A 26,319-nucleotide genomic window follows, 5' to 3' on the forward strand; every position below is an offset into this window, starting at 1 on the left:
AACCTGATTCCTCCTCCCCTGTCTGCAGGCAAATTGGTCCCTATAGAGACTTCTTTACAAAGGCACCGTTCCAGACTAGATTTTGTTCCAGATTCTCTCCTACTCATTTGTTAAACAAAAGGAAAGATAATGAACCAATTTGTACATGATGGAGGCCTTTCAGATAAAACTTTCAAACAAAATCTTAATTTTCTCTCTTTTTTAAACCAGTCAATTCCATTTGCAAAGCTGCCATCTTGAATGGATATGGTTCTCATGTTTACTGCCCCTCTGCTACATGTACGAGTACTTTACACACGAGAACCTCGTGTTACAGATGAGTACAACTGAAGTCCAAAGAGATGAAGTGGCTTGCTCTAAGGGACACAACCAGTAAATAGAATAGGTAGTGTGCATTCTTGGCGCTATCTCTAAACCCCATCCGTTCTTTTCCACTGCGCCATGTTGCCTTAGATGGCGAAACTTTACTCTTCTCCCCAGTCCAGTTATTCAGAAATGTGCTTTGCCTATTTGGTTGGAATGGCTCTGTTTAGCATCACAGTCTCATTTGCAAGTGCCTGTACCTACAGCAGCCATATGTCAGATTTTCTAGATATTTTCCTTCCAGTTCTCCATGCCTTGGTCCTGGTACATCCCCTTCCCTCCCCTGCATTTGTCAGACTGTGTGTCCCAGATTTTTCACACGTACTCGAAAGGCCAGAGCATCACAGGGACCTAGCAGGGCGGAGAAGGACTTTGGTACTTTTGTTTCAGAGCTGGAGGCCTGCAGAGGGCTGCCTGCAGATCCTGTGGGCTTGTCATTCCTGGGCTCATGTTCTACTTCCTTATCCTATTCTGCAAAGCAGCCAAGTGGAAAAGAAGGAGTGAGGGAAAGAGCGGGCCCTTTGTCCCTGTTGGGAGCTAGGGATTTGACCTAAGGGGACTGGGTATTTTTCTTGTCAATTCCTCCCCCCACACCAATTTCCCAGGCTCCTTGCCTCTGCCTGCCTTCATCTTCCCCACACCCCATGCCTGTCCAGCTCCCGTGTGAGTGACAAGGAACCTCCAACTCCTCACCAGCTCTCCTGTCGCATTTGAGGATTACGAAGTGTTCCCCATGCTGGGAAGGGGAAGGAGAAGCTTTCCTTGGTTAAGTGCTCTGTCTGTTCACAGCTGAAGAGGCCACAGTTTATTTTGGCCTCTGGGATTTTTCTGAAAGCTTGAGAACTGCAAAACAAATGCAGTCTTTAACTTAACTGCTGTTACTGCTTCTCTTCCCTCTCCTTTCACCAGCACAGGGTGGGGCTTCCCAGGGAGCCCTCGCTAGTTAGAGGGCCCAGTCTCAGGGAAATGGCCTTGACCTCCATTCCTCTCTTGTGGGTTTGGCTGCCACAGATGCCTCTCAGGCTCTTTTGGTGTAGTGGCCTGGATGGGTTGTACGGTGGCAGGGAGGTGCTGTGTTTGCTATGCGGAAGCGGGGCCTTAGCCAGCAGAGGCTACCTCTGGGAAACTGAGGCTTTCTGAATTTGATTCCGTGGGTGCCAGCCCCTCTCTCTGGACATCTGCCCTCCCCCAGCATTCCTGACCATCTCCTGGTGCCTGAGGCCCTGGCCCCAGTGGTCTCCTTGCTTGCCTACCCTTGTTTTTATTATTATTATCATCTTCGTTATCATTATTGTTATTATTCCATCCTCTGTGAGGTGGAATAAAGGGTCTTGAATAAATAATTTGCAAAGAGCCACAATATGACTGCTTATGAATAAATAACATTATAGAATTTGTAAACATGAGCCACATGTGTCTGTGTGGCCATAGTTTGGCTATTCCTTCAATGAGTATGGACTATTTGCCAGCTTTCAAGATATTCACTCTCTGTGTGGCAAGGGCCATCATTTACAAGTCATGATTATGTGCTAGATGCAGGGCTGTGGCCTTTATAAATATTCTTTAGTGAAGTGTAGGCACTACTATTATGACTCTCATTTTAAGATAAGGAAACAATGTGAGAAGGCCAGCCAAGCTGATATGGCCAGAGGTGTAGATCCTGGATTCGAACCAGTAACTATCTGATTCCAGAATCCTGGCCATGAACTTCTATGCTCTGCCCTAACCTTTTCCCTTCATTATGGTATATAGTAAGGCTCTTTTTGTCTGTATTAAACATGTTCCAATAAATTTCATTTTTCATTTTGCAAGTAGCAAACCACACTAAACATTTTAAATTTTTTAAAATTACAAATTTTTTTCTTAAATCATACTGTTTGTTGATTTGAGAGTAATTCACCTTTTCCTTCCATCTGTCTGTCTGTCCTTTGTTGTGTTTGATTGCAGCATACAGTTTAGATCGTACTTAGGATAAGTGGTTTGATGTAAAATTAGAAATGACTTAGAGCTCACGATGAATGTGTGAGAAACGGGATGGACATTGGAGAAGACTCACGAGTCTTTTCACCTAAAAGGAATAATTGAATCTAAGGATGGTTTGATCCTCTTAAGAATTAGGAGACCTGGTTTATAATCCAAGTGAAAATTGCTCAGCCTCTATTTATTTTACCTAGCCCATGTTTTTCTAGTAAGGTAGAATGAGAACTCCACTGGGAGGACATAGCCAGGTTGGGATGCACTGAGAGCCCGCTGAATGTTACAAGTGTGCAATGAATTGTAGTTCAGCCTTTACTAATAACTAAGAAATTGACATTTCTCTGGGCCTCAGTTCAACCATCTGTGAAACGTGAAGTTGAACAAAATGATCACAGGGACCCTCTCATTTGGAAGGTTTTATGATGATAAAAATACTGGTGGTGATGCATCTTACAGGATATTTAGTCTTTTTCATCATACGCCATGGCTTCAACCATGCATCTGCCGTATGTTGTGCCAAACCCCTGTTAACCTCCATAGAGAAGACACCAGGTTCAAGAGACCAAAGAAGAAACCCGGAGTGAGCAAACAAGACATGGGATTTTATTAGGGGCTTGCCTAGGAGAGACAGTCCAGTGGCAGTGCGCTGGCAACATATTCCTCCTCCTCCAGTCCAGTGGTGGCAGGCTGGACAACATAACCACGCAACCCAGTGGTGGTGGGCTGGACAGAAAATCTGCAACCACTTGCAAATAGCATACAGTTTTTACAGCATTTCACTTAACACCCACCTCCCTCCCACCAATAAAGAGGAGCTCCGCTTGGCAACCTTCATTTAACACTACTCAGGGCCTTAATCCCCTGTACAGCCCATACTCCACAGGACAGGAGTGCGGCTCAGATGTTTATCATAGAGAATAAACTAATCTGCACATTGGCCACTCCTGAATTCCCTAGCTCAGAACATGCATTCAGGTGCATCTGCCTTACAGGGTCATTCTAAATGTGTGCTTAAATTATTGCTATCAGTTGCATTTACCTTGCACCCTGTAAAATCTCTCCTGGGTAACCTCCACACAACTGACAGGGTTGGTTTCTACCAATTTTCTTGTGGTCCCCCATGATAGGGAGAGGACACAATTGTTAATGATCCTCTGTGAGAGGGGTCCTTAGGGACAGGGGTCCCCTAACCTGGGCCATGGACTGGTACCGTAGCCTGTTAGGAACCGGGTCACACAGCAGGAGGTGAGCAGCGGGTGAGCGAGCATTACTGCCTGAGCTCCATCTCCTGTCAAATCAGCAGTGGTATTAGATTCTCATAGGAGCACGGACCCTATTGTGAACTGTGCATGCAAGGGATCAAGACTGTGCACTCCTTATGAGACTCTAACTGATGTCTGATGATCTGAGGTGGAACAGTTTTATCCTAAAAGCATCTTCCCCCAGCCCCTATCTGTAGAAAAATTGTCTTCCACAAAACTGGTCCCTAGTGCTAAATAGGCTGGGGACTGCTGCTTATGGAGATACTGGTTGAACCTATCCTAAGTTTGAGTCACTAGGAATCCTGTGGCCTTACAAATACAAGCCCAAAGGGTATGGAATTCCATGTGAGTTCAGGGCTCCCCTAGTCCAGGCAAAAAGGCATAAAGAACATCAAACATACAAGTCTTACTCTCAGCTTCGGGGTGTGTGTGTGTGTGTGTGTGTGTGTGTGTGTGTGTGTGTACGAACATAGACACACATATAAATTCATTGTTTGCATTGCATATACTCAGATTTAACTAGAAACAGATGTTAGGTTTTTGTTCCTTTTAAAATTAAATTTCTTCTGGCATTCACAGACACTGAAATCAGAGAGGGGGAAAATGTTTTGTTCAATTTGAAAATGCTTTTTGAATACATAGCAATTTGACTCTGGGGGTTGGGGAATGACATTCTGAAGGTTTTCCAAAAAAACTCTAACTTGGAAATTAGCAAGTTGTGAGCAGCAGTAAGCTGGCTTCCTTTTAAATTAACACTGGTGAAACAAACAAAGGCTAAATGAGTAAAATAAGAGAGCTGATTTATTTTATTAGGCCATAATTGAGGATCTAGACAAAGGAGAACATTAAACCTTGCATTTACTACAAATTCTACAAGTAATTGCACACCTGTGGCACTACTGCCAGCAGGATGAGCCCATCCAAGCCAGCCCTCAAGGGTTTCTTAAACAAATTCTGCAAAATAAATAGAAGTTGAACAATTTTCAATGTTTGTCTACATAACTGGAAAAAAAAATTTAGCGTGAAGGAATAGACACAAGGTGATGGACTAAAAGTCTCCATTTCTTCTGTAGCCAGCAAGGACTATATGTTGACTGTTAATTAGAATGTATTAAGAAAAAAAAAAAAGATCAGGGCTCATTGACTTGGGTAAGCATTTTAAACAAGCTAAAGGTTGTTTCAGGCCTTTGTCTTTTTGGAGGCTGAAATTAGAAATTTAAACCTAAATTTATACCATGGAAAGCTTTTAGAATGTATGTTAGAGACTGAGCTTTTTTTAAAAAAAAAAAAAAAAAAAAAAGTCTTCTAATCTACAAAGGATGGTTGACTATTTGTCCTACAGGGCAATCAAAAGGGCGTGTCTTTAACACCAAAAGGATGAAATTATTAAAACTCTGTGGGCTGGGTGTGGTGACTCACACCTGTAATCCCAGCACTTTGGGAGGCCGAAGCAGGTGGATCATCTGAGGTCAGGAGTTCAAGACCAGCCTGACCAACCTGGACAAACCCCATCTCTACTAAAAATACAAAATTACCCGGGCATGGTGGCGCATGCCTGTAATCCCACTACTCAGAAGGCTGAGGCAGGAGAATCACTTGAACCCAGGAGGCGAAGGTTGCGGTGAGCCGAGATCATGCCATTGCACTCCAGCCTGGGCAACAAGAGCGAAACTCTGTCTCAAAAAAAGATAAATAAAATAAAAAATAAAACTCTGTGAAAGCCTGAATTGCAGAAAACCAGGTGCCTTTGTTTAAAACATTTCGGCTACCTAAAAGGATGCATTTAAGGGTGTGTTCATCTATATCTAGCCCTTGCGGATATTAATTTTGAGTAAGTTTCCACATTCATGAGAAACATATTTTTATAAATTTTTATACAGGAGATACAAAACCACCTAGAACCTTTTTAGTATGTCACCTTTAAGATTAAAATATAAAGAACCGTGCATGGGATGGACCCTGGTTCAGGAAATATACTTGGTAAGTGGAACAGGGGTTTTCCGAGTGAGATCATCCTAAAAGCTGAGGGGAACAGGCACTCAAATCAAAACCCAGGCAATGACTAATACTCTTATGGAGTCACTTGGACATTTACCAGCCTTTGCAACCCAAAATTCCAAGATTATATACATTTATTGTTTTGAGTTCTTTTTGAGACAGAGTCTTGGTCTGTTGCCCAGGCTGGAGTGTGGTGGTACAATCACAGCTCACTCAAGCCTAGACTTCTGGAGTTAAGTGATCCTCCAACCTCAGTCTACCAAGTAGCTGGGACCACAGGCACCAGCCAACACACCTGGCTAATATTTTTTTTGTTTGCTTTTTTTAAGGCAAGGTCTCACTATGTTACCCAGGCTGGTCTCTAACTCCTGGGCTTAAGCAATCCTTTCATCTTGGCCTCCCAAAGTCCTGGGATTACAGGGATGAGCCACTGCAGCCAGCAGTTATGTGCATTTGAACAGTAGAGGTTGATATGAGTGGGAAGACAGGCATGAGCCATAGTAACCTTTTTAAAGGCATCTCATAAAACAGCTTCTGAGTCTTTTATTCTTATAGATTCATCAAGCCTACGTCTCCACTTGTAGTTTTTTGGTTTGGGGGTCTTGTAACCCCGAGCATAATTCATTAGTTATCTATAGCAACACTTTCTTCCTAAACTGTGTCTGGGTGTGCCACTAAGTCTGTAAAACATGTAAAAGAAGATTTTAATGTGCTTGCCCAGTAAGATGATATGATTGTACTCCAGTAATAATTGTCTCATGCCAGCTCTTCACCCCTAGAAACCATGAGTCAGTTATTATTTCTAAAAATAATGTTTAAGATGGCATAGCACTTCCAAATGCATTTTTTTTTGAGATGGAGTCTCACTCTGTCACCCAGGCTCGTGTGCAGTGCTGCGATCATAGCTCACTGCAGCCTCAAACTCCTGAACTCAAGAAATCCCCCTGCCTCAGCTTCCTGAGCAGCTGGGACTACAGATAGGCACCACCATGCCTGGCTAAGTTTTTAATTTTTTGTAAAGACAGGGTTCATTTTCACACTACTATAAAGATACTACCTGAGGCTGGGTAATTTATAAACAAAGGACATTCAATTGACCCACAGTTCTGCATGACTGGGGAGGCAAAACTCATAATCATGGCAGAAGGGGAAGTAGGCACATCTTACATGGTAGCAGGTAAGAGAGAGTGAGCAAGAGCAGAGGAAACTGCCTTATAAAACCATCAGATATCATGAGAACTCACTATCACAAGAACAGCAAGGGGGGAACCTCCCCCATGATCCAATCACCTCCCACCTGGTCCTTCCCTCGACAGGTGCAGATTGTGGGGGTTACCATTTGAGATGAGAGTTGAGTGGGGACACAGAGCTAACCCATATTATTCTGCCCCAGCCCCTCCCAAATCTCACATCCTCCCATTTCAACACACAATCATGCCTTCCCAACAGTCCCCCAAAGTCTTAACTCATTTCAGTATTAATAAAAAAAATCCACAGTCCAAAGTCTCATCTGAGACAAGGCAAGTCCCTTCCACCTATCAACCAGTAAAATCAAAAACAAGTTACTTCCTTCCAAGATACAATGGGGATACAGGCATTGGGTAAACACATTCATTCCAAATGGGAGAAATTGGCCAAAACAAAGGCTACAGACCCCATGCAAGTCTAAAATCCAGCAGGGCAATCATTAAATCTTAAAAGCTTCAAAATGATCTCCTTTGACTCCATTTCTCACATTGTAAGAGTGCACTCCCACAGCCTTGGGCAGCTCCTTCATGTGCTGGCATTGAGTGCCTGTGGCTTTTTCAGACACACAATGCAAGCTGTCGGTGTATCTACCATTCTGGGGCCTGGAGGACAGTAGCCCTCTTCTCCTAGACTCATTAGGCAGTGCCCCAGTGGGGACTCTGTGTGAAGGCTCCAGCCCCACATTTCCTTTCCTCATGGCCCTAACAGAGGTTCTCCATGAGGTCTCCACCCCTGCAGCAAATTTCTGCCTGGACATCCAGGCGGTTCCATACATCCTCTAAAATCTAGATGGCTGTTCCCAAACCGCAGTTCTTGACTTCTGTGTACCCACGGGCCCAGCACCACGTGGAAGCCACCAAGGCTTGGGGTTTGCACCCTCTGAGGCAATGTCCTGAACTGTACCTTGGCCCCCTTTAGCCACAGCTGGAGCTGAAGCAGCTGGGACACAGGGCACCAAGTCCTGAGGTTGCATAGAGCAGGGAGGCCCTGGATCCTGCCCACTAAACCATTTTTTCCTCCTAGGCCTCTGGACCTGTGATGGGTGGCCCAGATCTCTGACATGCCCTAGAGACATTTTCCCTGTTGTCTTGGCAATCAGAATTTGACTTCTTGTTACTTATGCAAATTTCTGCAGCCAGCTTGAATTTTTCCCCAGAAAATGGGTTTTCCTTTCCTATGGCATCATCAGGCTACAAATTTTCCAAACTTTTATGCTCTGCTTCCCTTTTAAATGTAAGTTCCAATTTCAGATAATCTCTCTCATGTTCAAAGTTCCACAGATCTCTTGGGCAGGGGCAAAATGCCACCAGTCTCTTTGTTTAAAGCATAGCAAGAGTGACCTTTGCTCCATTTACCAGGATATTCCTCATCTCCATAGGAACCACCTCAGCCTGAACTTCATTGTCCATATTACTATCAGCATTCTGGTCAAAACCATTCAACAACTCTTTAGGAAGTTCCAAATTTTCCTTCATCTACCTGTCATCTTCTGAGCCCTCCAAACAGTTCCAACCGTTGCCCATTATCCAGTTCCAAAGTCTCTTCCACATTTCCAAGTATCTTTGTAGCAGTGCCTCACTACTTTGGTACCAATTTACTGTATTAGTCCATTTTCACACTGCTATGAAGATACTACCCAAGACTGGGTAATTTACAAACAAAGGAGGTTCAATTGACCCACAGTTCTGAATGGCTGGGAAGGCCCCAGGAAACTCACAGTCATGGCGGGAAGGGAAGAGGCATGCCTTACATGGTGGCAGGTGAAAGAGAGGAAGCAAGAGCAGAGAAAACTGCCTTATAAAACCATCGGATCTCATTAGAACTCACTATCATGAGAACAGCATGGGGGAAACTGCCCCCGTGATCCAATTACTTCCCACCTGGGCCCACCTTCCATATGTGTGAATTACAGGAATTACCATCCAAGATGAGATTTGAATGAGGACAAAGGGGCCAAACCATATCACAAGGTCTCACTTTGTTGCCAAGGCTGGTCTCTCACTCCTAGGCTACAGCAGTCCTCCCGCCTTGGCCTCCCAAAGTGCTGAGATTATAGCCATGAGCCACCGCACTCAGCCCAAATGTGTTCTTAACTAAGTCTAACATTAATTTTGTAAAGCATTAATACCTACATTTATGTATGATGAAACTGACGGTGAGACATTAATAACATCAGAGCTCATTCTCAAGCCAGCCCTCTTTTTACTTCATGGTACTGTTAGGCCTAAAATAAATGATCTCTTTGAAGTGTTACATAACATTTATAGGAGGCTATTGGTTTGGCCCAACAGACCAAACCAAAATGGAGTCACTCATGCGAAAGTTCCACATCACCAAATCGAGGCTCATCTGTTGATCTGACCTTCTGAGAAATCAGGAGGATGAGAGAGAGAATAGCCATAAAGGCCAGTCTCAATGGGCAAGATAATTAATTTCCCTCTGTTTTAATCCTTATAAAAAAGCAACCTGATGTCAACTAATCAGTTATTTTTCTATTGTTCTATTTCCCTATTCCCACCTTTCAAGGAAAGTAACTTCAAAACTACCAAACTGCTTTTTGTTCCCTGTTTTGGCTTTCCTCAGCCCTTCCCTGTCTGTAAAACCAGCCTCCTCTGCTGAACCCATTGGGACACTCCTTCTATTTCATGGAATGAAGTGTTGCCCAATTCTAGAATCGCAAATGAAGCCAATTAAGATTTTCAAAGGATCCCAGCTGCACTGAGCACTGGGAAGAAAAAAGATTTTTTAAAAAATCTTTAAGCTAAATTTGTGGTAATTTTGTCTTTTGACAGGAGGAAATGAAGAGTTTTGGAAAGGGCCCAAAAGGCTGGACTGTAGGCGGTAGAGATACAGAGAATGTTCACGAATGAGCAAATGTACTCCTTATGAAATTTCAGAGAAATGGGTAATGAGACTGACTAGTCAGGGAAATGCTGGGAGGAGGCAGCGGTGGTCTCCCATGTCACCTTGCCAGCCCACGGCTGCCCAACTTGCACTTGTGTCTTCACTGAATAACTACGTGTTCATATGAGATGTGCCAAGGGCGCCAGTTCGGCCCTGCACGTGCAATTCCATGACTGTCACCAAGTGGTGACTGTGGTCCACAGTCACATACATGTCCAAAATCTTGGCATGAGGCTTTCTGTAAGGGGAGTTAACCGAGAGCATAAATTTACCTCCAAAACAATTGTATAACTAGTCACTGTAAGATATATGGGGCCAATGAGAGCAGGATTTAAACATTTGCCAAAGACTGTATCTCTCTTTTTTCCCCCTTTTCATTTTAAAAAGAAGTTTGTGTTTTCATCTGTGCTAGAAGTCCTGGCCTTGGCTAGCATCAGTCTCTCAGAAAGTTCCTGGAGGCTTCTCTTTAACTTTCCCTTTAAACATAAGAGTTGCTGAGGCAGGAGAATGGATTGAACCCAGGAGGCGGAGGTAGCAGTAAGCAGTGATCGCGCCACTGCACTCCAGCCTAGGCGACAGAGCGAGACTCTGTCTCAAAAAAAAAAAAAAAAAAAAAAAAAAAAGTTGCTGATGGTTTGAAAACCTGAAGGAGTTTGCTAATGTCAGAGTGTCAGAGCGTACTTTAAATTATTTGCACCTCACCAGGCATAGTGGCTCATTCCTGTAATCCCAGCACCTTGGGAGGCTGAGGTGGGAGGATTACTTGAGACCAGGAGTTTGAGACCAGCCTGGGCAACAAAGTGAGTCCCTATCTCAACAAAGAATTAAAAAATTAGTCAGGCGTGGTGGCATGTGCCTGTGGGCCCAGCTACTCAGGGGCTGAGGTGGGAGGGTCACCTGAGCGCAGAAGGTTGAAGCTGCAGTGAGCCGTTTTCATGCCACTGTACTCCAGCCTGGAAAACAGAGCAAGGCTCTGTCTCAAAAAAATAAAAATTAAAAAAAAATCTATTTGCACCAAGGTCCTTTTATATTCAAATTTTCTCCTGCAAAGGAAAAACTGGTTAGAAAATATCCTCAAGATCTCCTGGCTTAAAAATGAGAGGAAGAAAAATGGCCTTGTTGAATTATACTTGAGCTCTCTATGCTGCTAGAAAACAGAAACCATGAAGATAATCCTCCCACCCTTTTTTGTGTTCCAGGAAAGGATTTACTACAAGGAACCCCCCTTCTCCCTGTGGCTTAGATAAGACCCACAGATGCCTCCCTTGTTTATTAGTGACAAGGCCAGACACAGATTCCAAATTCCCATTCTTTGGCTCAAAATGATTAGCTGAACTCTGTCCCCCCCTCAGTCTGGACAAAATACCTGCCACCTTGACTTGACCAAACTAAGTTTCTCGCCATCTGTAGACCCCTGAACTTTGACCCACTCTCACCACACAGCCCCTTCTGAGAATAGGCTGATGTCAGGGTACACATGGTTTTACTATCGTGACCCACCCTCACCTTCCATTTCACTTCCCCACATCCAGTTCTCCTGAGCCTTGTTCATTCTTCTCTAAGTAATAGAAAAGCCCATTCCTCCTTTACACTCGAGACACTTGCAGATCTCTTGGTCTCCGTGTCATATAGTGTCCCCACTCCCTTCATGCAAGAATCCTTTCGAACGACGTCTCTCCTTACCTAAATCCAGATTTGCTTTTTATTTGACAAAGATAATAAATAAAGGAGAGTTCCACCCTACAGTACCTGTGCCTGCCTGCGGAGGTGTCTCTTAACACAGGGCAACGTGAAACAAAGATGTAAAACAGTTTCCGTCCATGAGGACTTCACTTCTCAGATTGAGACGCTTTCCAAAGTAGTAAGAAGAGTCTTATTCTCCAGGGAGCCAGGGTTGTTGCATTTATTCTTTTAATAAAGGCTTACCTCATCCGGACACTGGTAATTTTGTATTCCAAACATTTCTGGAAACATTCCCTCCGTTTAGGCCTGCACCATCTTTATTTTGCACGATCGCAGTAGATGTTCTCATCAGTCTCCCTCGAGCTATTCTTATATCCTCAAATCCATCCTCCCCACAGCATTTAGTGATCTATCTCAAATGCAAATATGAACTTTTAAAAACATGTAATGTCTAAGCACCTTAAACTTACCTACAAGGCCTCTCACAGTCAGACTTCTGCCTCAGTTTCCACCTCTAGCCCTTTCCCCTGTCTGTTCTTGTCTCTGGTGAGACCCCCCACCATCCCTTACATATCCAACAGGTACGTATTCTACTTTGTGCTCCTTTCCTGGTGTTCCTCTGCCTTTCATGCTCTCACCATTCCTGCCTGCCACCCCCTTTACTCCTGCTAAGTCTCAGTGCAGGGTATCATCTCTAGAAAAGCCACTCTGCCTCCTGTATCTGTATTCCCTCCCTGTTGGTTTCTTCTTGCTTCTTGAACCTAGCATCTGGCAGCAATTCAATAAATAAATATTGGGTAACATAAATAAAGGCTATTTTTACAAAGGTGATTTAAGAGATGTCCCCTACAGAAGCACCCATGTAAAGAGGTCATTGCAGTTCAGGATGGTAAAGATACATGGAGAACATCTGTACAGTACTACAGTAGCATCCTAGAGGTGTTTTTAAAATGGAATTGTTTCCGTCTTAATGGAATGGCTCCCCATTAGCCCTGATGGAAAGTTGGGAAACAAATTTGGCCAAGGTTCTCTCAAGGTGTTTGCAGGATGAAAATAGAAATTCTACATTCCTGAACTGCTCAGGAGTCTTTCAACCAGAAACCAACTTTTATTTGCTTTTTAAAAACAGCATCAGATCTCTTCTCTCTCTCTCTCTCTCTTTTTTTTTTTTTTTTTTTTTTTTGAGACGGAGTCTTGCTCTGTCACCCAGGCTGGAGTGCAATGGTGCAATAATTTGTCTCACTGCAAGCTCCACCTCCTGGGGTCGGGTGATTGTCTGATTCTTCTGCCTCAACCTCCTGAGTAGCTGGGATTATGGGTGTATGTCACCAAGTCCGGCTCATTTTTGTATTTTTAGTAGAGACAGGGTTTCACCATATTGGCCAGGTTGGTCTCGAACTCCTGACTTCAAGTGATCTGCCCACCTTGGCCTCCCAAAGCACTGGGATTACAGGCGTGAGCCACCGCACCTAGGAAATCTCTTTCTTAACCTTATAATTGGTGAGCAACAACCTTTAAATGTATTTAGTCATTTGTTCATTCATTTAACAAACACTTGGCAAGGGCCTACTATGTGCTAAATATTATGCCAAGTGGTATAGATTAAGCAATGTACAAGACAGACTCCATCCTGCTCTGGGGTTCACATGTAGGCAAAACAGACAGTAACAAGTAATCAATACAGGAATTAAATAATGTACAATTACTGTTTAGGACATGATCAGAGAAGAGCAGAAACCTACTTTAGAGAAAGTGGTTGGGGAAGGGCACTTTGTGCCAGTTTCCTTGAACTTAAGTCTTGACGGATGAGGAGCCAGCCTCATGAGGCCCTGGGGCAGAGAGTCCCAGGCCAAGAAAATCTCAAAGCAGGAGAAAGCTTATCCTGTAGAGGAGTAAGAGAAGGTAATATGACTCAGCAAAGGTAGAAATGACTTTCTTCTAGAAGCTACCAGAAGAACACAGGCTCCTGGGTTGCTTCACATAGGACCCCTTCTCAGTCACCTTTTGCAATTGCAGAGAGTGTAGCCCCTTTGGGAGACCTGAGTTCAGCGTTGCCTCAACCGTCAACTCACCCTGAGATCATGGATTGTCACTTCACTGATTGAGACTTGGGTTCTCTCATATGTAATAAGCAGAGGTTGGATGGGGGCCTCTCAGCTCTGTATACTATGATGCTATTAACATTAATTACTATGCTCATTTCAGCAGCACATATGCTAAAAATTGGAATGATATAGAGAATACCAGGGCTCCTCGACAAGGATGACACGTCAATTCATGGAGCATTCCATATTTTTTCATGGCAGCCAATATATCTGGGACATTTGAAGAAGCCAATATGGTCTCCCGGCCCAAAGAAAACATTAATTACTAAAGGATCACTGAATCTCAACAGGCATCATTCATTCATTCATTAAAAAAAGAATGAATTTTTTTTTTCAACAAAAAAATTTTGAGCACTTAAACAGACAGATACTATTCCAGACTCTGGGCCACACGAAGGCAGAGCATCCACTCAGGGTGAAGATGAGGTTGACAAAATAAAAATATGTAGTCTAAATACAGGCAAGGTATAAAGTTGTATGAAGAAAAACAGAAATAGGGTATGAGGAGAGAGTGACAAGAGGCATGCCGCGTTAAGTAAGGTGGTCAGAGAAGGCCTTTCAGAGGAGATGGGTACAGGACTGACTTTACTTAAAATTTACTTATAACTCCTATTTAAATTGTTTATGGCGAGTCCAGAATGTTTGAAATGTATCATCATCCTTTCCGGTTGATTTCTGTGTTCATATGGAAACCAGTGTTTCTCAGAAGTCTAAATACTCCAGCAAGCACTCCTTCTGAGAAGATAGCTAAATTTTAAAAAGTACAAAGTCATCTTTGAATTGGTCTTTTCATCTTTAAAACAAAACATGTGCTCTAATTCAAATCTGGTAAGACATTTCATCAAACACGGGTTCTGTAAAGAGACTTCCATTGTCAGCATTGCTGAACCTCAGCCTTACAGCGGAAAGTGGGCATTGCACAGAGGAGGGATGTGCCTGTTCGCCCTGAAGGCAGATTCTGACAGGCTCCAGCCAAGCCTTTCTCATTAAAAAGGGTCATGGGGAGGTTGCATCAAGGTTTGAGAGGTGTTGGTGTGATCAACCGCCCCTCCTAATGGAGCAGAGTTAATCACTCACTGGCCAACTGGAAAATCAATGGCTCCCTGCCTTCTCTCCTACACTTTTCCTGTGCTCGGCCAGCCTGCTGCCCTGCTTCCTGCAGTGAACTGGCGTCAGGCAGAGGACTCCAGGATTCTTCTCCCCTCCTACTCAAAGACTGGCTCTTCCGGAGGAGAGTCATCTAACCCCAGGGCACAAGAGCGTATTCTTTCCTACCTGGGAGAAACCTTATAATGAAGCCTATTGCCAAAAAGGAGGAGGAAGCAGAAAAGAGGGCGCATTGGGGGAAACACAAGTTGGGGCATTGGAGGAAAGACAGTCTTTAGGAAAGACATCATTGCAAACAAAATGAAAAGGAAACAATGTCCATAGATGATGGGCTGGAAGCTTTTCCAATTCAGTGTCATGTGAGTTTTTAGCACCTTTCCATTAAGGAGATGGTGAGTTGCCTGTTTGTGGTTGAGCTCTAAATGTTAATGTCTTCGTGATTACCCTAAATGAGGCCTTCCATGGAACTGACTAGACCAGAGGTCCCCAGGCAGAAGGGCCCAAAGAGTCCAGTTGCCAGTGTTCTGGACTGGAACTTACAACGTTAAGTTCTCACTTGGGCCTGACTAGAAGTACAGCTGAACCCTTTGATTGGGAGAAGGGCGTTACCAGCAGGAAGAATTATGCATTAAGGTCAAAAGAATTGTTCTTTCAGTGAGTCTGACTGAGTGGTGTTCATCCCAGAGGTATGAAAGCCACCACCTGAGCTTCAGGGCTCGGACACTCTGTCACATAAGGAAGAAGGTTGAGAAATTTCCTAGGAGAGAGGTTACATCTTAAAGTTGGAGCCAGTATTATGACACAGTGAGATGTGAGACTGTGGTTCTCAGTGGTGGTGATGGTGCACCACTGGGATGGAGGGGTGAGTGGGGGCTGGAAGCACGGAGGGAAGCAGTTCAGTCACGACCGTCTTGATTTTGACTTCCAGCTGGATGTCTCCGTTTTCAGTTTTGAAGGAGGAGAAGCAATAACCAGAAAAAAGGGAGGGAGCAATGAGGAGTAAGTGGGGGTGTTGTTAGAGACACAGCCAGTTTGAGGATGTTTAAGAAGATAATGCACTCGGTTCTCTAGACTTTGGACCTAGTTTGCCACACATTGTTGGAAGCCACCTGCTAATGGTCGCCGTGTTGGCAGTTGTTTGGAAAGAGTATGAAATTGGCTTTTCCAGTGTGGATAGCAATAGCCTGTGATGTCAAACTGAGAATGGAAACATATGTTGTGTGAAGAAATGGAAGAGTCCATTTGGCTGTTCCCCTAGATTAGGAGACACATATCCAGGGCATCCTCACTGAAAACTGGCATCGTCTGCTTTAAGTGAATTTTCTTCCCTGCATCCTGTGATTATGGCTCCCATAACTTTGTTAGCCTTCATATTGAGTTTTTATGCTCATGCATTTCCTCAGCTTTCCATTTCCTTCCAAGCATCTTAACTGGTAATTCAGTTTGCTCATGGACTGCCTCGTAGCAAAGTATCTTACCATGAAATGGTGCTTCCCCCTACGTGTGTGCAATTGTTCTAGCGTGAGGAAATAGAACCTTTGGAGATAGCCTCTGGAGACAAAGAGCTCAGACCTGAGGGTTTGGGGACAATCATCTGCTGTTCTTATCACCATTTGGTTCAATGTTAATTTACCTGCCTCCATAAGAAAAGTGGGGAGAGTTGGTCTTTTGTAAAGAGAACCAAATTCAGACAAACAGAAAACCTGTGACCCTTGGGCTTTCTCAACCAAGGACCCTTAGGACAAGTGCACGAGTGCATTAGGGCTTGAGCAGGAGTCACTTGAGCCTGCCTCATAAATCCAGGTTTCCTTCCTGCAGTCCAGCTAACTGTTCATGGGAGAGGAGGCCAGTGACTGTCATTCTGAACCTAGACAGATGAGGTTGCTGCTGGCTGGCTCTTGGAGTCTTTAATCTCTTCGGAAATAAATCTTTCTTATTTCTTTTGAGTGATCACCACTTAGATCTTTTCTGAATTCTATTAAGAACAAAAACCTGTGACAGACCCACTGAGGTGACCCTCAGTGGGAGGCCTAAGGAAATACTGATACTGTATTTTCCTGGTAAAAAAGATCTCTGTTTAGATTATGTTAGACCCAGCTCTAACAGCTCACTACATAGGGAGGTTCTCAAAACTGAACAGCCATCTTTTTACAGGAGCTTAACCTGAAATGACCCGACTCTGACCAAATGTGTAAGGAGAGTGGGCAGTTGCCTGAAAAATTAGGTGTTTGATGTTAATGATGTTGAGCCTAAAATCAGACTCTTGGTCAGCAAAATGGCAGACCTGACCTCACCTCATCAGGAGACCTTCTCATAAACAGACACTGCCATAGAAGGATGGGCGAGTGAGGTGCATTCACGTTTCTCTTGTCTCAGGGTAAGTTAAGAATAGATACTCTCTGAAGCTAGATCTCTACTCCAGGATATACTGAGCCTGAGTCTCACTTTTAATATCTATGCTTTTTTCAACTAAACTTGTCCCCCACCCCAATTGTGAGACATATTAGAAAAATCCAAATAGTCTACAGAGTTGTTTTTGTTTTGTTAAGGGTTTGGGTTTTTGATGATGGTGGCGGTAGGAGGAGACAGGTAAAAATATTTGTTTTTATGATTAGCATTTTTAAGACAAATACTTTCTCAATCTTTATGGTGAAACACAAGTTTACCTGGGTACCACTAGAATGACCAGAGCTTTAAGAAAAGTCTGGACAGATGTTCCTTATGCCACCCTCACAAATTTTGCCATTTGTTAGGCACACCCATAGAATACAAGTGATTGAATTGGTTTTGTAAAATACGTGTGAAGTAAAGAAATTGGCCTAGGTGAATTGGGAAATTTGCCCAATTAAACTTTTTTAAGCCATCAGGAATCAGGATCTATACATTACAGTGCCTTGAGAAAGTTATATAAGTTTATAATTTAGATTTAACCTAACCCCATCCCTTCTTGTTACACCTATGGAGAGAAAAATCAGAGTGACTTTCTGGAGTAATTTGAAGATAGCCAGGATCCTTTGAAGGTAAAGATTATTGCTGTCCTTGAATTACTGCCAGACATACTCCATACAAATTGAGTATCCCGTATTCAAAATGTTTGGGACCAGAAGTGTTTTGGCTTTCAAGTTTTTTTGGATTTCAGAGTTTTTCAGATTTCAGGATATTTGCATTTAGCATTCCTAATCTGAAAATCTAAAATGTGAAGAACTCCCATGAGTATTTCCGTTAAGTGTCACGTCAACACTCAAAAGATATTGGATTTTGGATTATGGATTTTCAGATTAGGGATACTCAACCTATATTTCTTTATAATATGCGCTATAGATAGGCTACTGTTCACAATGTTGATTTCTAACATCTAAATGGTTCCTGAGTAGGTGCACATATAAGTGATGGTTTAGATAAAGGCAGCAGCTGCTTATTATCAATACACCATGCTGAGAAGCTCTAACTTGCTGTTGCTAAAGTCAGCAGTGCTGGGGGAAACGGCAGCTCATCCTGGAGGCTAACATCAGGAATGGTTTGTACTGGAAATGGCACCATTCCTGAGAGAACATTTACACTGTGTATGAAATTCTACCCTTTAACACTGCTTCAATTAGAGAGTTGCATTGCCTTTTACAAATATGAATAGGAAGAAATAAGAACTTGAAGTATTCTAGGTCTTTGTTTAAAGCTGATTGTTAAGTAATATATGACTGGTTTATTTCTAATTGAAGAAAAGTTACCCATTCTAAGGACATCACCTAGACTATCCTTTTACTCTAATCACCTACTATGGAATATCCAGCTTTGGGAGGCCTAAGGAAATACTGAAACTGTATGTTCCTGGTAAAAAGATCTCTTTGGATTATGTAGCCCATTCAGGAAAAACAACCAAATAATAGAACCAAAAAGGGTAAAAATCAAGAGCACTGTTGCTAAGGACGAGGGATGATCAGAAAGTCCTTCAGTTGTAGCTAAAACTATATATTAAAATGATGATGAATTTAAATTTTATTAAATATGTTATGAAATATTTCCAATATATAATATATAAAGCCTTAATAGGCTAAATATTTCAAACACATAACACATAAAGCCTTAATAGGCTAAAATAAAGGGGAAAGAGCATGGTGAATTCTTGTTTTAAAGTATTAAGAGCATAGATTTATTTATATGGGTTCACTTTCCTTCAGTATTCAAATTCACCTTCAAGGGACATGTGAGACCCACTTATAGGGCTGTTCCTATGGTGAAATGACAAAGGTGTCAAGTTCCTGGTAATAATTGCTTTGAATCAATGTATAAATTACAGGCCATCATGCTTTTTTTTCAGTGTAGTGTGTGGGATTATAATGCCAGTGATTATAATGTCTATTTCATGTGTCTCCATGTGTTTCATTTTCTTACCTGCACCTGTACTGTGCACAGTAGAAATTTTATCAATGGCACCAATGGTACTCAACAAGGGAAGACTCTCAGGTCCTTCCTTCTTCATGGGCCTTAGATGGGACCCATATAGAGAGAAAGGAAGGTTCTCAATGTGTTGGGGTAGAATTGGGCAAGGATTCCTCAGTGACCGAGAGCCTCACTCTCCCTCTCATACTTTTGCTGGGGTGAGTGCTCCAGGACTCTTACACCTTCGAGGCCATGCAGACCATAAGATAGATCCCCCCAGTCAGTTGCTATGGCCAGATTTATGGTCATACCAAAAGTCAGCTTGATTAAGTGATCATTGAGAGCAATACCCACCCCAGATCAAAAGTGGGATAGTGGTTGTCACAAAGGCAACCAACCGGTCCTCAATGTAGCCCAGGATGCTCTTCCAGGGGCCCTTGATGCTTGCTTCATTGCCTCTTTGATGTCCTTATATTTGGCACCTTTCTCCAGATGGCAAAGCACATTATCAACACGCTTTCCACCCCAGGGGTAGGACTTGGAAAGCCAAATCAGTGAACTCTCCATTCAACTCGGGGATTATCTTGCACACAGTTTTGGCAGGGCCAGGGATTGGGGGATAATGACCACTGACGTGACACTACAACTTGCTGGAGGAGTAATCATGATCTGTGGGGAGCAGTGATGGCATGGACTGTGGTCTGAGATTCCTATTCCTCCATATTACCAGAGTTATCATCGATGACTTCTGCCAGGAGAGTCAGGCACTTGGTATGCAGGTGACACTGCTGACAATTTCGAAGAAGTTGTCATCTTCACAGTTCTCTCTCATTCTGAGCATAGCAGCATTGGCACAGGCAGTAGGAATAATGACCCTTTGCCTCCACCTTTCGAGTGAATGCTAGCCTTGTCTAAGACAGTAAAGAGTGCAGTGGGCTCTATGATGTATTCAACATCATGTCAACCCACTTGATGTTGGGGGAATCTTGAACTTGGAAAATGAAAGTAGGATTTCAATTGACTGCACTTACTGTTCTCAGCCTTGATGGTGCCATAGAACTTGCCATGGGTAGAATCATTTCTGGATATGTAGTCCCTCTTATTGAGTTCAAGGAAGGAGTCACTGATGGGCACAGTATCCACTTTGGAAGCAGTCTGGTAACTAGACACTCAATACAGACAAACCCATTTAATCCAACTTTTACCTCGTGACAGAGTGGGAAGGCTGGCACTGCACAAAAAGGCGAGGCTTCTATTTAGTGGAGAGGAACTGAGAGAGCTGCATGGGTTTTAAATATGAAAATGAAAGTAATACATTTTAGGCCAAGTCCAGGAAGCAAGCAAGGTTGCATAGCAAGGCTTACAAGTTGTTCAAAGCCATTTGGTTCCTGAATTTCAGATAGCAGGTAACATGAGTTTTGATAGCAAATAATTTATACAAAAGTTTATCTGAATATATTCATCTTCAGATTCCAGAAGGCAAAAATTTGGATAGTGAGAGATACTCATATTTACTGCTTGCTTACAGGCACCCACACATGCATGCATTCACTCACTCATTCATTTAGGACCTCGGCTTATTGCAAGAGCTGGGAGATTAAACAACTATCATCTAAACTACAGATAATCATATGAAGGTGAGTAGATATATGTAACTCTATAATTATAAAAGAACAACTATGATTCCCAAAGTGCCTAGTATGTGAGAGGAGCTTGTTTTGGTTTCATTTAAATATGTACATATTGGATTGAATATGCAGTTGATCTTTAAACAACATGGGTTAAATCAAGTGGGTCCACTTATACACGAATTTTTAAAAATAAATATATTGAAAACTTTTCTGTAAATCTGCAACAATTTGGAAAATCTTGCAGATGAAAAGTGTAGCCTAGCAATATTGGAAAAGTTAAGAAAATGTTAGGTATGTCATGAATGCATAAAACATATGTCAATACTGTGTTATCATTTATTACCATAAAATATACATGAATCTATTATGAAAAGTTAAAATAAAAATTAGGCTGGGCCTGGTGGCTCACATCTGTAATCCCAGCACTTTGGGAGGCCGAGGAGGGTAGATTGCTTGAGCTCAGAAGGTCAAGACCAGCCTGGGAAACATGGCAGAACCCCATCTCTACAAAAAAATACAAAAATTAGCTGGGTTTGGCAGCAGGTACCTATAGTCTCAGCTACTTGGGAGGCTGAGGAAGGAGAATCATCTGAGCCCTGGAGGTCGAGGCTGCAGTGAACTGCACCACTGCACTCTAGCCTGGGCTGCTGAGTGAAACTCTGTCTCAAAAAAAAAAAAAAAAAAGTAGTTAAAATTTACCAAAACTTATGCACATAAACACATAAAACTATACATGACACTAGTCACAGTTTAGGGAAATTAAACACATGTAAAGATGCAGTATTAAATTATAATGGCATAAAGTAATTGTACCACATACTGCACTGCTGTGATAATTTCTTTTTTTTTTTTTTGGAGACGGAGTCTTGCTTATCGCCCAGGCTGGAGTGCAGTGGCGCGATCTCGGCTCACTGCAAGCTCCGCCTCCTGGGTTCACACCATTCTCCTGCCTCAGCCTCCCCAGTAGCTGGGACTACAGGCGCCTGCTGCCACACCCGGCTAATTTTTGGCATTTTTAATACAGACAGGGTTTCACCATGTTAGCCAGGATGGTCTCGATCTCCTGACCTCGTGATCCACCTGCCTCTGCCTCCCCAAGTGCTGGGATTACAGGCATGAGCCACTGCACCCGGCTACTGTGATAATTTCATAGCTACCTCTTGTTGTTATTGTGGTAAGCACAAGTGTTGTGAGTATCCACTTAAAACACTGAGTAACGCTAATCATATCCACATGAACAGTTGTCTCTCCAGTAAATTACATCACAGTAAAACGTGATCTCTTACAGTTCTCATGTATCTTTCATCATGTTTAGTGCAACACCGTAAACTTTGAATAACGTCATGGGACCCATTCAGAGTGCCACTAGTGATGCTGGAAGTGCTGCCAAGAAGCAGAGAAAAGCTATGAAATTACAAGAAAAGCTGTGAAATTACAAGAAAAAGTTGAACTGCTTAATATGTACCATAGGTTGAAAGCTACCGCTGCGATTGCCACCATTTCATACAGATGATTCATCTTGTAAACAGATGATGCATTGATAAATACAACACAGTACTGGAAATGTATTTTCTCTTTTTTATGATTTCTTAATAACTTTTTTGGCTTAGCTTACTTTATTGCAAGAATATAGTATATAATACATATAACAAACAAAATATGTGTTCATCAGTTGTTTTATGTTACTAGTAAGGCTTCCAGTCAACAGAATGCTATTAGTCGTTAAGTTTTGGAGAAGTCAAAAGTTATGCGTGGATTTCAACTGCACACGGCATTGGCACTCCCAACCTCCAAGTTGCACAAAGGTCAATTGTATGTTACAAAACATAACTAACTATCAGATCATTATTTCACTAGTGTTTCACTAAAAGGAAATAAGACCAGTGTTAAAGAAATAATAACATGGGTGGTCCATGAGTGTGGCAGAATCTGGAAGGTGTTTTGTGAATGACTGTGTTTGAAAAACACTTGGACAGAGTGAGCTGGGAGCACAGAGAAAACCTCCAATCCCAGCTTGGTAGGAGACCCACAGAAAGTGTCCCAGTGTAGGTCCACTCATATTCCACTTAAACTATTCTGACACCATCTTGAAAAGTTTAAAGAACTAGTCATTAATAAAGAGCAATGATAATGCTTTGTGATTTAGTGAAGGTGATGGGTGTAGAATTCAGCTGTTAGTGCAAATGGCTTGGTTTGATTTTCATGAGTTCGTTAGAGTTTATAACCTACGAAAAAGTCCTGGTGCAGGTTTTACTGTTTTGGATGCAAGTAAAAGAAGAAAGAGTCTTTGGTTAGTAATCAGTCGGCCAAAACTGAAGAGGAACTTCTCTCCGGATTGCATATTCTGAGACTATCTTTAAGATTTGTGGTATCACACTTAGAGACCGGAATCGTTTGTGGTTTTAATCAGATGAGAAAGTTGGATGTGGCGTATGACTAACATGTATTGCATTGTTGCCATCAGGGCTTTGTAAAGATCAAGGTTTTGATCTTTTAATAGTATTGCTTAGTCTTTTCATGGTCAGTAGGACTGATAATTAAAATTCATAGCAATGTGAGGGAGGAATCTGGTAGAAAAGAATTTTCTTAGCAGTGCTTCTGTTGCTATCAGAAGTAAATTTTTGTTATTTGTTTTTGCATGAAAAATTGAAACATCACACAAAGTCTGTTTGCAAAGCATGTCTCCTGCCCACTCCAGACCTCAGTTCTAATCCCCTAGTGAATCTACCATCCAGTTTCCCATGTACCTACATGCATTAGTATGTAAATACCTTTTCAAAATATAAATGGAAGCAAAATATACTCTTCAACTTCTTGCTTTCTCATTTAACAGTGTATCTCATAATTTTTTTTAACAGTTACATAACTTATTTAACCAGTGTCCTGTCATGAACATTTAGAGTTGCTCCCAGACTTTGGCTGTTGGTTGATTGACTGTTCATTTGTTTGAAGGAGGGTGAGCTTATGCATGATTTTCATGTTTGAGTGTGCTCTACATTTCCTAGGACTGAAGACACCCATTCACTCAGTGGGAGTCATTTGGATATGATGTCTGTCTAATGGCAAGTCAAGGACACAGATCCTAGCTTTCTGGACTATTCATTGGTGGGATGGTAGGGATAAGCAATTTTCTCATCAGATGTGACATCTTAATCTCTCAGCCCCAAGGACACTCAGCATCCTCTATTGAGCTCTGGATGGATCTAAAGGATTAAGATCATAGAATTTGGGTTTTTATAGCATAGATATCTATTTTCAGGTATTATACATATACCCTCGATTGACTTAGATTCGGTAGTGAGTTTATGAGATGCTAGACAGCATGGTGTGGTGAAACAGTGATAAAATTTGGAATCAGAAAACCAAATTCAAGTCCAGCTTCTCTACACTGGCATCATTATTGTTGACAAGGTACTCACCTTGTCTATGCATCAGTTTCCTCATCGGTAAAAACAGGGATGATGTTGACATAAAAATAGATGTCTGTGAAAGTACACACTAAACACAATCATTGCACAAAAGTTAGTTATTATTTAACCCAACTCCTTTCTTACAATGAAAGGTGGACTCAAGAGGTGGGAAGTGGCTTTCCTAGGCCTATATATACATCTGTGATTTAACAATCTTTATATCTTTTGTGTTTGTCATCAAAAATTTCCAAAGCAGAGCTGAGCTTAAAAGAAGAGAACATTGGAAAGAATAAGAAAAGGTTGTAACTTAATTTTTCTCATCTACTGTTTGTGCTTTAGTTATTTTATTTTTATAAAACTTGAAATATATAAATCTCAGTTTTCTGATTATCTTCTATGATTCCTGGTGCTTGCTTTGTTTTGGTGGTTTAGACATGAGTAACACTGTACTAATTTGAAATTAAAATTGCTTCTTCCAGTGTTACACACACACATCACACCCAGCAAAAAAGCTCGGAATTTAAAAAATAAAAATAATGCCAGAAGTATGAGTGGCTGTTCACCAGTTGGAAATAGCTTCTCACACTGGATGGTAAACAGTAGCCTTTAGAATCTTTCCAAATAACCATCACCAAGAATTGCTTTTAATTCATTCCCAGATGCTAAATAGGAGACCACAGAGCACTTTGTATTACAAGGAAGAAAAAAAAAAGACTGAACATTGAATAAACAAAAACACAATCTAGTGCAATCTCTTTTTTGTAAGAGTGTTGATTTGAAAGGCTTCCATGATGACCCAGCATAAAGAAGGAGTGAATGTTTGGGGTGACCAGTGTCCCAGTTGTCCTGGTTTGATCATTACACATTGTATGCATGTGTCAAAATATCACAAGTACCCCCAAAATATGTATAACTATTATGTATTAACAAAAAAATCAGTATAATTGTTATCACATATAATGATATACTAATTTTGATAAGAGCAACATTTTAGGCATTAATAAATGTAGCTTTTAAAGAAAGCCTCTAAAGCTAAAAATTGTTCTGAAAATGAATCCTGTGTACTTATGGTTTTGAGTAGTGGATTTTCAGCAGTTCTCTGGTATGTACTCACTTCAGTGCCCTGTGGATGGGCAGAATTGGACTGGATTTTTGAAGACGACACTATTGATAGTTCCAATAGCTTACTTCTTCTTCCATTCTGAAATCAATATGTGAAGGCATTGCAATAACATTTTGGAACAAGAGACTTCAAGAACACGTAGAAGAGGCATACCAGGACTTATCTTTATGTCTGGCTTCTCTTTCTTTTTAAACTTGAGATATAACCCACATATTATAATAGTCATCCTTTTTAAGTATACAATTCAGCATATTCACAAAGTTGTGTAACCATCACCAGTATATAACTTCAGAACATTTTCACCCCCCGAAAAGGAACCCCATATCCATTAGCACACACTACCCTAGGCAATAGCTAATTTACTTTCTATCTCTATGGATTTGCCTTTTCTGAACATTTCATATAAATGGAATCATACAATGTGTGTCCTTCATGTTTGACTTCTTTCACTCAGCATTACTATGTTCAAGGCTTACCCACGTGGTAGCATGCACCAGTACTTTCTTTTTATGGCCAAATAATATTCCATTGTAAAGATATAACACAGTTTGTTTATCTGCCTATCAGTCGATGGACGTTTGCGTTGTTTAAACTTTTTGGAAACTGAGAAGAATGAGGCTAACAAATGCTAACAACATTTACATACAAGTTCCAGTGAGGACAGGTGCTTTCCATTCTCTCAGGGATACACCTGGGAGTGGAATGGATGAGAGTCTGCTGTCTGTTTATCCAAGTCACCTTACTGGTAAACTGAGAAAAAAAGGGAATGAGATGCATTTGGATAAATTAGGAAACCGGATAGGTATGTACTGATAGAGAGGCTGTGGTCTTTGGGTTATAACTCATTGTTCTCTTGCCTCCAACAGTCAATGACATAACCAGTTCCTGACCTTCTGGAAACAAGCCCATAGATAGACTGTAAATCCCAGCGGTTTGCAGTGTTTCTACCCCATGAGACATGAGGAATAATCATACACCCCAGTTAGTTGACAGTGCACCACTTGGGCTATTTCTCCGTGGTGGAGGGAGCTATGAGTGTAGCCAAGGGAAGGAAAAAAGCTATTGGGATTTTTCCATTTTTTTAATATATGGTGGGTGTAATTTGAAAAGAGGCTCTTGGTGCTCTGTTCA

General features: G+C 41.8%; 1 protein-coding gene and 1 non-coding gene across 2 annotated transcripts in view; both read left to right on the forward strand.

The window, feature by feature from the left end:
- The window catches only part of LOC105481305 (sphingosine-1-phosphate phosphatase 2), a 149,748-nt gene that overhangs the window by 61,384 nt on the left and 62,045 nt on the right, over positions 1 to 26,319 (forward strand). The window lies entirely within an intron of this gene.
- Positions 13,628 to 13,732, forward strand: LOC112426562 (U6 spliceosomal RNA). Its single transcript, XR_003017950.2, has one exon. It is a non-coding gene; the product is annotated as a U6 spliceosomal RNA (small nuclear RNA).

Source organism: Macaca nemestrina, chromosome 11 (genome assembly GCF_043159975.1).
Source record: "Macaca nemestrina isolate mMacNem1 chromosome 11, mMacNem.hap1, whole genome shotgun sequence".
In the NCBI taxonomy this organism is placed as follows: Eukaryota; Metazoa; Chordata; class Mammalia; order Primates; family Cercopithecidae; genus Macaca; species Macaca nemestrina.